Below are 9,376 nucleotides of genomic sequence, written 5' to 3' on the forward strand. Positions count from 1 at the left end.
AAGACGGATCATCAAGGCCCATCGATCGCTATCGAGGTATTCCCTGAACTACCCAGAAGCCTGTGCCATCGAGGCCCCATCGATCTATATCGATGCCTATCGAGGTATTCCCTAAGCTACCCAAAAGCCTGTGCCATCGAGGCGCCATCGATCTATATCGATGCCTATCGAGGTATTTCCTTAAGCCTCCCAGAAGCCTGTGCCATCGAGGCCTCATCGATCTCTATCGATGCCTATCGAGGTATGCTATAAAAGTCCCAAAGTCTGTATCATCGAGTCCCCATCGATCTCTATCGATTCCTATCGAGTTTCATGAAAAATATCGAAAAAAACACACATTTCTCATTGCCAATCCCGATCTATCCTATCAATAAAAACCAACAAAAATAACCAGGCACATAGATATAAAACGAAATCCCTCACCTTCTCGACGTTTCCTGAAAATGTGGTTGGCTTTCTAGACGGTTGGCCTTCCCCTTCTCCGATCGTCAAGTCCGACCTTTGGCTGCCCTGCTTGGTGTTGTTCGTGGAAGACGAAGAAGCTAAGCTGGGTTTGAGAAAAGTATGCATTAAAAATCAATAAAACACGCCTTTATATATATTTTTTACAATTTATATTTTTGCATTAATTAACCGCTTAAAAATCAATAACCATCGAGGCCCATCGATATCTATCGATGCCTATCGAGGTATTCCCCGAACTACCCAAAAAGACGGACCATCGAGGCCCATCGATCTCTATCGATGCCTATCGAGGTATTCCCTAAGCTACCCCAAAAGACGGACCATCGAGGCCCATCGATCGCTATCGAGGTATTCCCTGAACTACCCAGAAGCCTGTGCCATCGAGGCCCCATCGATCTATATCGATGCCTATCGAGGTATTCCCTAAGCTACCCAAAAGCCTGTGCCATCGAGGCGCCATCGATCTATATCGATGCCTATCGAGGTATTTCCTTAAGCCTCCCAGAAGCCTGTGCTATCGAGGCCTCATCGATCTCTATCGATGCCTATCGAGGTATGCTATAAAAGTCCCAAAGTCTGTATCATCGAGTCCCCATCGATCTCTATCGATACCTATCGATAACAAAGTAAAATATTTATCTAACTCCACAAATTGTAAATTGAGTTTTTTTTAAAAAACAAAATTTCTTCCTAATTTTCTTTAATTTTTCTTACAGTCTTGATTTTTTTTTTCTTCTGTCCTTTTTACAAGTCAATTACTTTTTAAAATTTTTATCATATAAATTTAGTAAAATAATTAATTATAAAATCATATAACAATATAATTTAATTCTAATTATAAAATCATATAAAAAATATTTTCACTTCAATTATTATTATACCAAAAATAAAAAATATATGTTACATATTCGATTTTTAAATTTTCTACCAAAAAATTATTCATTTTTATAGAATTCAAAAATAGTCTTCAGACACTAAATCTAGAATCTTTTTTCAAAATCATACTTTTTCAAAATATAATTTTTAAATCACTAATTGATGCCCTAAAAAAAATATAACTAATAAAGTTAATGCCCTAAAAAAAATATAACTTTAATTTATAAAAAATATCAAAGTTAATGACAATGCAATATAAATTGTTATGAATTTAATTAATGTAATATTATAAAATTTTAATTTATCAATATAATTAAATTTTATCCTGTCACACCATTTCAAAATAAACCTCTCTTAAAAAAAATATATTATGTATACTCAATCACGATAAACAATAGTATTTTATAAACAATAGTATTTTATCTTTTATATGTACTTCTCATGCTTCACTAATATTCTCCATAAAACAATGTATGAGGGTAGTTATGTCAATTTACACATGGTTATCAGTGTAAATGGTTAGTTAAAAGCCAGAGTTATAATTGAATGGTTTTGGCCTATTTTGGACCGTTACACCTATTTTAACAAAGGCCACGTATACCTGTTAGGGTTGGGTAGGTTGTCAATTAATTTGTGGGATAAAATATACAGATTTCTCTTCATTCACGATTTTAACATCTTTTGACACTGTACTCAACTACTGTGAATCTGATCTCAAAACTCCATTCCCAACCTTCACAAAGTCTGTGTAGAATACTTGTACCATCGAAGAGATTCGACAGCGGTGCTGGGTGGGTACAAAAATATTCTGTGGACAGCGGTGGTCGCCGAATTAAAAATCGCAGCCGCTGACAACCTTCGAATCCAATCGTCGGCAAGCAGCAGAAATTCGAGATCCGTTAAAAGGTGTATGTTCTTTAAATAAATCACTTTCCATTTTAACTTCATCCATTTATTATTTACTTAATATCCATTCAAGTTAGAGACGAAAATTTATGTTTAAAAATGTAGGTGGAGGAAAATTAGGGACCTGAGAAACATAGGCATAGGTAGGGACACAAATGGCATCCTCAAGTAAAAGCCATATATCAAAAATGACAACTTTACTGCACTCCTGAGGTGGGGTTAGAAAATATGTTTAATTCGTCTTACATTGGGGAATACATATTTGGCCATGTACGAATCACAAATTTATTTGCACTCTTTGTTGTACTATTACCTTAATTTGTCTCATCGCGTTTTTTATTAAAATTTTAACTGTCACTTCAATCTAGCTTAAATTTGGTAATCGAATTTATCAAAACACGGAACATGAAAAGAGGAATGACCATGTCCGATGAGGTGAAGATGAAACTGGCCTCCAAGCGTGTATGTAAGTCGGACACCCCCATCTCTTCCTCCTCCAGCTCTGGCACCAAGGAATTCATGGTGGGGAAATCCGACCACAACTCATACATCATTGTACACCAAGGACAGCATGGTATTCGTAGACCGAACAAATTAAGGACAAGGAATTCTGTGGACACTATCCGATTAAATTCAATGGACCATCTTTCATTTGAGGTACTCAATTTAAGTATATATAGCTCCAATTTCATATAGGCATTTAGCTGTACAAACACTTATTCCAACGTATTATTAAAAGTCATTCCTAGTCCTTACACCTCTCGTTTGGTTTTACTTGTTTCTATTTTTATGCATACAACATAAAATTTGCTCATTTGTATTGGGAAGGTCGGTGTGGGTTATTTAAATTATCTTAAAATTGAAAATTTGTATTATTATGAGTACAAAATTAATTAATATACCATGTCAGGAGAAAGAGATTGATATTGACGGGGCAGGAGATTGTGAACTAATCATCGAATGGTATGCTAAGCTCCCAAATTCAGTAAAAGATAGAGTTAGAGTGACAGGATTACAACCTTTAGTGGACGGCATAAACCAATCAGAAATGGATGTTGCACTATTACAAGTACTTGGGGAGAAGTGGTGGGACACAACACATACGTTCATATTCGAGAAATTAGGAGAGATGACATTGACCCCCAAGGATTTTAGTTCAATTTCTGGAATACCAGTGCATGGTAACCCATTGAAAATGGATAGACGCATCCACAAAAATATAGAACAACTAAAAAAGTTAGTAGGACAACCACTAGCAACCATTGGCAGAAGAAGGGTGAAATTGAGTTGGCTATACACAGCTTATCACAATATGCAACTAAGAAATATTGAAGAACATGATATTTTAACTAGGGTCTTCATACTCGCACTACTTGGGTGCACTTTGTTTGCACGTTCTAATAAGATGGTGCACTTGTACTACTTACCGTGTTTGGCTAGTATAGGAGATATAGGATCTTTCAATTGGGGGGGAGCTGCATTGGCTTTTATGTACCAGCAAATGGATGACTTATGTAGACACAACACACACTGCATGGGAGGCCTTTGGAAAGCATGGGAGGTAATACAAAATCTCTGTATGAGGCATGTTTGTGTTGCCATTTTTCTAGTCATCATAGAATGTTGTATAAAACATTAATTTTTAATATATTATTGAAACTTAACAAACAATTTTCTTCTTATAACAGGTTTGGGCAAGGGAATACCTACCATGTGTGCGTGTTACACCACAATCGATATCATCAAAAGTCTTTCCACGAAGCCTTCTGTGGACTAATTGCCCTCCACCAACAATGGGGATTGCGGCCCTGTTGAAGTACTATAGGGAAAAACTAACAAATCTAACATTGGACGAGGTAAAATCAAATGTACGCTATGCTAGCGTATAGACTGTAATTATGAAACCAAATTCACTAAATTTCTAATTTAACCAGGTTGACCTCTGTCCATGGGGAGATGAAGAAATTCAACCTTACTATGTTGCCCTAAGTGAGGTAGCCAACTCCAGTCGAATCTTACTGGTTGGCCCGAACGGAGCAGAGTGGTATTTGGGGGAGCGAGTTTCAATGCAAAGTTGTGGAATTGTTCCCAACCGAATACCACAACTACCACCCAAGTCAATGCTTGTTCGAGAAAAACTGGTCATAATTACAAAGCCGTGGTGTTTGTCTGGTAAATCGGCATCAGAATTCTGGGAAGAACAAACAAAGGAGAACTGTGAAAAGTACAAAAGAGAAGTTTTGTGTACAATAACACACCACAAGGTATGTTATTCAATTTGATGATGAAAGTTAACTTCAATATTATAAATCACTTGGTATGTGAACTGTGTATTTTTGTATTAAAAAAATTTAATCTCACTTTATCTCGCTATGCCACGAACTCCAAACATTATTTATTTTAATTATAGTACAAAAAGACACATCTATGTCTCAGCTGCATCCTTCATTCTAGCATTCCATAAACTTTTTCTGAATACTTAGAGCAATCTTATATATTTTTTTCAAATTCAATATTAGGTAACACAGTCAACACCAAAAACACTTATACGAAAAATAGATGCGGTTCAAAGAGAGTTAATGCGGCAAATGATTACAACAACGACTGCCTTGAATAATTACAAGTCCATACTTGAAAATGTCCACGAGGAAATGGTACCTTAAATCAAATAACAATCCACAAGAATAGGAATTATATTTAAATCAAAACTAATTGAAATTAATCAAATTGCAGGTTCAATGGACAGGTGAAGACAACGAAAGTGATTTCAAAAGGGACAACTAAGGAGATTAAAAGGACTCCATCAACAATTCATATACTGGGCCCGTGGGGCAGCAGCAATAATAAAATTAAATTAATACTTGTTCTTCCTTCACTTTTAGAACATAATTACAATAATCAGGTTGTTGTTTATTAATGAACATTTATATGTCTACTTTAAAAACAACTATTGTTGCCCAAGTTATGTATTATTAATTTATAGGACCACTTGTGCTGAAGTTTTGTATAATAACCAGTTTTTGAATCCAAGTAACATCCAAAATTAGTGACTGCTTCCTATAGTTGTTTAACAGTTTCATGGTTGAAATATCAGCCACGCATGTGGCTCATTGGTTAAGTTCAAACATCTTTATTTTTCAACAATTTACAGCCTGAACAACACCAAGCTTTTCCCTAATTTTGTCAATTGAAATCACTATTATTTCTAAAAAAAAAATAGCTACTCCAAAGATTGTAGACTGGACAAAGAAATCCAAAATAAGGTATATTAACTATAAAATCATTGATAAATGGCAATATATTACAAAACTTAAATCAACACATTCATTGATTCCAATACACTTCAATATCTTCTTTTTCTTCTTCCTTAGCGTAGCTTTCTAACTAATGCAATCCTTGCATTTCATAATTCTGTGCCTATTCACATTACTCACAAAATTACAAAACAAAGTTAACAAACGCAGGATGCTTTCTCTATTATAAAATCTCTTCTTTTGTTCAGTGAAGATGTCAAAATTAGTGCCCCTATAACCTTCCAATCAAACTCCCGCGGTACCTAATACAATTCAAACATTAATTATTAGTAAAATTATATTTTCACACAATTTTTTTTAAACATTCAGATACACTAACATATAATGGTCCTATTCGAATAGGTATTCCAGGAACATAGTCATCAACCACATCATCTGCTTCATCACCTAACACTCCCTTCACATATTCTTGTAGAAGCATTCCTGTGACATACACACTGCAATCATAATCAACGCATTTGTATCGATGGGAAATAGGTTCACTTATACTAAATTGTGTAAAAGAAAAATCGGATCCGTAAACTTTTTTGAATTGTTCACTGAATGCATTGTCCATGGAGCATAGCTGTTCACAAAAGACACAAAAAATATTCAAAATGTGTAAAAAAATGATAGTTCATAAATTTTGAAACATTTCTAAAAAATAAAATTATAATGTGAATAAAAAAACTACACAATATATACAAATCATCGACATAATTATGCCACCACATAATAAATACGAAGGAATGCTGAAGTTATCGAACACATTAACTTTCTTCTCAAACATATTGATTACGGCTAGAAACCAATGTCTTTTAGCAAGCACAGGCACGTAAACCTGCCAGATACTCATCAATAAGAATTACTAAAATCTCATAACAATAAAATAGGAAACCATAAATTATATTCATAAAAGTAATCAATTTAACCTTTTCCAACTGATCAACCTCTCCACACCATTCAAACCATGTCTTTTTATTACTTATAGTACTATAACATAAACTGTCTGGCCGCTACAAAAAGAAAATTAAAAAAACCAAACAATATTGTCATCAACATGGCATACAAAAAGAACAACAAAATTCTTTTAACTAATACAAACCGATAAAGCTGTCGGGATCCACCAGAATCTCATCCTTTTCCCATTCTTTTCCACTTCAACCGCTGATAAAATATCAATCATACAGTTCACAACCTTCAACATTAAAAAACTTGTCACATATTAGTTAATGTGAGTATAAGTCTTCATTGACCAACCTCAAAATTACAAATTTATTTAACATCCTCACTCTTGCGCTGCATAGTTCTTTATCTCCCAAACTCAAAAAATCAGACCTCCGCCCAACTACTTTGTCTCCCAAGAAAACTATCTCCCTTGTAAATGAAAAAATTAGTTCAAATAATTATATAATCTGTTTAAATATAACATGGCCAAATATTTAAATACAAAGCATTCAAAAGCTTACTCCGGAGGTAATTTCGAGTCCATCACATAGTTCAACAACTTTTCCTCAGAATCGTTCAACAACTCCAAATTTGACCACTTTGTTCGGCTTAAGAGGTCTCCACTAATGCAACAACGATCCAAAGTATACTAAATTCAAACACCACAAGTTAAGTAGATTCTAAGATCATTCCAACTACATGTATTTGTATTGGATTTAGTACACCAAAATCAAAAAAATATAATCAACAATACCTTCCCAACAATTTTATCAACTTCGCTATCTTCAATGTCATACATATCACAATCAAAACCACTACCTCCAAATTTCAAAACCAATTTCCTTTCATCCTCAAAGTGCCATTTTATTTTTTCTTCAGTCGTCGACAATGAAATCCTATCACAATGTTTGCTCTCACTAACAATATCTGTAAATTTTTCCAGTTCCATACATAAATCATTCCCTTCTACACAGCTAGACCACACTTTCTCACTATGATTAGATACACCACTCTTCTTCTCCCTACCCACTTCAGGATCAAATAAAATCTTATCATTCAAACTATTACCATCAACACCATCAACCTCTAAATCATTCATTTCTACAGTAAAAGTACCAATATTGGAAGGCCCCTCTCCAATTTCTACACCCAACTCATCGCAACCAAGCACACTAGGCAACTTATCAACTTCTCTTATCTCATTTAAGTCAACCAAACGAACCTCCTCCGACTCAAGTTGAACATTTTTAACCCCCCCATCAACGGGATCAAGTTTTCGCAACTCCAATTCCACTTGTAATGTTTTGGATTTAGATAACTCAACCTTTCCCAAATTCATCGATGGTGTTCCTACACTAAATTTATCTTCCAAACGACCCACCTCCACCATATCTACATTTGCACCATCCAATTTACTCAATTTCTCACTCACAATGTTACATTCACTCATTACCAAAGATGCCTTCTCCAAAAAAACTTCAAAAGAATTGCCCTCTTCTCCTTCTCTAACCTCAGACAAACGAAGCTGGGAAACACCATGTCTAAGAGATGCAATTTCCTGCTTCAATTCCTTCACTTCACTCTCATGTGAATTCAATGCCAACAAGATGTCCCCTAACTTTTCCCTATCCATAGTTGCCTACAATAACAAAGAATTTCTTTCCATAATTATAATTATTATATAATAATTTAAATTGGTTATCGACATTTACACATCATCAATGGTGTCACATTAAAATAATAATTGCTTCACCAAAATATCAACTTCGCCTAACATATTGGAGAAACCCCCAAAATTGGGTAATATATTAACAACAGTAAAAACACTAATTTTAAACGACTTTAATTCCCAATCAAAACGAATTGCAGTCTATTGTTAAACTTTAGTTTTATATGGAATATGTTGGAATATGTTGTCCCTAGTTTTATATATAACAATATTATACATAGCTATAACCACCACAACCTTTTCCAATTCATGGGAATATATTTCAAATAAGTTTTCACAGACTACTTCAGAAAAAACCAACAAACCGAAGGGAAGTCATGAAATCATGTATATATATATATAAAATAATAGAAATGCTTTGATACTTAACAAATCCTTAGCAAAAGGTCAATCTACTCAACTACATAAACGGTACCTCTTCATCAACCTGATACCATAAATGACACCTTCCATGCATAAACATCATTCACTGAAAAATCTTCTAATGGGTTCAATCCATAAACAGGCAAAGATAGTCTAGCTAACAATAATTTAAGCCAAAATCTTCATAACCAACCTTGAGTATCTGTGGGTAAGAAAATATCAAAGCTTGGAGAGATTCACTGAAAAATAATACAAATTGCAGGCTACAGAGAAACTTTGTATATACCTGATCTTATGAGATGGGCAGGTTCGTGAAAGCTAAATTAATGGCAAGAAAATGATAATTGGACTTCAATAGGATAAGGCAAGGAAGTTTGAAAGCTATAGTGTTCCCTAGGCGATACGAGGTAATAGTTTGCAGGCCTTATATATAGTGATTCAATAAAAGCAATCACAAGCGGATGGATTACTTGGATTCCAGGTACAGCAGAGATCAATGGCCGGACTAGAGATCAATGGCCGAACTAGTTTGAAGTAAATAGATTCGTCTTACTAGCCTAACAAGAGCAGGAAAGTCGAAAAGAAACAGATTCGGAAGAGAGAGAGAGAATAGTTGTGAATGTGAATGGGTTCGATTGTGAGGGAAAGAGAGAGAGAATAGTTATGAGAGAGATAGACCAAATATTAGGAAAATCACAGCCCTTTATTTGATCAAAGGGTGCAAAAAAAAGGTTGAATGGTAAGATAAAAAAAAGGTTGAATGATAAGATATTTGAGTTTTGAAGGAAGATGATAA

The sequence above is a fragment of the Humulus lupulus genome, chromosome 3, assembly GCF_963169125.1.
Source record: "Humulus lupulus chromosome 3, drHumLupu1.1, whole genome shotgun sequence".
Classification (NCBI taxonomy): domain Eukaryota; kingdom Viridiplantae; phylum Streptophyta; class Magnoliopsida; order Rosales; family Cannabaceae; genus Humulus; species Humulus lupulus.